Raw genomic sequence first — 2,798 nt, 5'->3', positions numbered from 1 at the left:
TTTTCCCTTCTCTATAAGGAGATGATGACGTGATTCTTTATCTTTGAAAGTGTCCTTTGAACCCAAGAGCATACCTCCAACTTTAATGTATTAAAGTCACTGTTAAAAGCAGTTTTGGATGGTGAAGGAGGGAAGGTGCTCTGTTGGATGTGGTCAACCCAGTTTCATCCCTGTCCGGGGGTATCATTCCCCAAGCGCTGCCAGGGTTCACTCCTGAGCACAGAGCCTGGAATAACCTGGGGACCACCGGTTCCCATCAGCCTCCATCAGAAGGCAGTTTTGAATGGGTGGAATTTTATTTACAATTTGCATATTTGCTTATAAGGGAGTCCATAAGCAAATATACACACTTTTCTTTTTTCCCCCTTCTTCTGTTTTGATATATGACTTTCTTCTCTTGCATATAATTGAGGACCATGCAGCACCATATTGCCAGCCAAGTAATCAAACATTCTGGCTTGGTTGACTGAGTATCATTGGGTGTGATTCCTGGGCCGTCTGGGCATTCTTGGGAGGTCCCCTGTCCCCAAATTTCAGAAATGGAAAAAAAATTGCAGCGGGTGGGGGTGGGTGGGTGGATGGAAAGCTCAGAAAGCCGGGGCGTGAGGGAGGACCTGAGTTTGATGCTGATCCCGCAAGGATCCCCATGCACCACCCAGCACTGAGCCCGCACTCTCCCTCGTCTAAATTAGACGAGGCTGCGGTCAAGACTTGAGAGTTATTTCTCAGCCCAGAAAGACAAGAGGTGGATGCTAGTCTGGTGGTCCTCAACACCGTTAGCTGGGTAGCACTGCTCCCTCTAAATGTCAGGATGGCACAGCAGAACCTGAGTAGTCCCAAGACCACAAGCACTGCTGAGGAATCCCAGATTGCATTTTGATTGCAAAATTTATGGTATTTCATATCTAGAATTCATAATGGAAGAAATTCTATTTGATGGTAGAGATTTTAGCTGGGTAAAAAAATCATACAAATTTTGTGTTCATTTTTTTTGGGGTGTGTGATGTTACACCGTGTGGTGCTTTAAGAGGGTCACTCTTGGCAGTGCTTTGGGGACCATATACGCAGTGTGGGGGATGGAACCTGGGCAGTGGCATGAAGGACAAGTACCTTAACTCCTGTATTATCATCCTACTCCCCTTGGTGTAACTTCAAATAACGTTTTTGTTAACAAAAAGGAACATGACAGGAGGGAGTTAAAGGAGAAAACTTGAGAAAGTAACAACTTCACAATTTCTCCAGCAGAAAGCACTGATTTGAAAAGAGATCTGTTTCCGTTTCCCCCCAAAGCAAAATCTCGGGACGTGGTTTCGAGTTAAGTTATCCAAAGGAAAGACTTAGTTCTCAAGAGATGCCAGGGCCTGCGGAACTGAGCTCTAACGAAAAAAAAAAATATTTGGGACATCGAGAGCTTTAGAAAACAAGCTGGGGAAAAGGTGGGGGGGGGGGACGCGAAGAGAGAGCTCAGGGGACTCCGCGGGCAAATGAGGGGTTCAGTGCCCTTAAGGCTCCCAGGTGTGCCCAGAGCAGTCTGAGCACCTTCACAAGTGACCCCAAACAAAAACCACAAAACAGTTACAAGTACAAGCTGTGTGTGTGTGTGTGTGTGTGTGTGTGTGTGTGTGTGTGTGTGTGTGTGATGAATATGAGCGGAGGACGGGGACCCCATTCCAGGACTCAGTAAATTAGACGAGGCTGCAGCCAAGACTTGAGAGTTATTTCCCAGCCCAGAAAGACAAGAGGTGGATGCTAGGCGTTGTGTTTAAAGCTTAACAACAACACCCGGGTTCTGCGCCTGTGGAGAGCAGCAGGGCCAGGGTTAACTGTTTTCTCTGTTTAGGGACCTGGCGTTCTAGGACAGAAGCAACCCACCGCAGTCGGTTGTGCAGGAGCTTTCGTGGGTCAGTGGAGGGTCGGGGTGGAGCCGGGCAGGGCAGGGCAGGGCAGGGCAGGGCAGGGCAGGGCAGGGCAGGGCAGGGGGCAGATTGCCTGGAAAGACTGAAGCCCAAGGAGCCGGGCCGGGGATCCGCGCACTGCCCCCTGCTGTTGGCTGTCACCCCCCACCCCCACCCCCCCCACCCCGCGCCGCGCCGTCATCCCACTGCAAGGGGCGGCAAGAGGAGTAAAGTGGAAGGAAACTTTTCAGGGTTTCTGCGGAGTTTTTCATTCACCCAACTAGACTCCTTCTCCCCTGCCGTGGGATATCGATTTATTTTGATAAAGCCTCGGACCTCTTTCCCCGCAAAGCGCAGCTTTTGCGCAGCTTTTACCCTGCGTCGGGGGCTGCTGAGCCGGCTGGGGGCTGCGGCAGGCCAGAGGGTCGCAGGAGAGATGCGGGGAGTGATGGCGATTTGGGAGGTGGAAGCGCGGCGCTGACCCCCCTCGTGGCTGCTCCGCTAACGGCGGGGAGCTAAGCCGCGGCCCTAGAAACCGGCTTGAACCAGGAGTTGAACTCGGAGCTGCAGGAAGGCCGGGCCGGGTTGTGGGCGGGGGGACGCCGATGCCCAGAAGCCCAGCTACACACTGGGGGGCAGGGAGGGGGGTCCTGGCTCTTGCCCTCGGGGTGGGCTGGCACTGCCGGACCTTGGCAGGCCCCCCTTCGCCCCCTTCTCCTCGGGACTCCGGCCACATCCGCGACTGGAGTCGTTGTGGGGTGGAGAGATGCTGGTGTGTGTGTGTGTGTGTGTGTGTGTGTGTGTGTGTGTGTGTGTGTGTGTGTGTGTGTGTGTGTGTTGGGGGGGTGGGGTGGGGAGCTTTGCAAAGCCCGAGAGGCCTCTGCGACCCGTGCAGCCCAACAG

This window comes from Sorex araneus, chromosome 10, assembly GCF_027595985.1.
Source record: "Sorex araneus isolate mSorAra2 chromosome 10, mSorAra2.pri, whole genome shotgun sequence".
Classification (NCBI taxonomy): domain Eukaryota; kingdom Metazoa; phylum Chordata; class Mammalia; order Eulipotyphla; family Soricidae; genus Sorex; species Sorex araneus.
The sequence above is the reverse complement of the archived record's forward strand: the minus strand, read 5'-3'. Positions refer to the sequence as shown.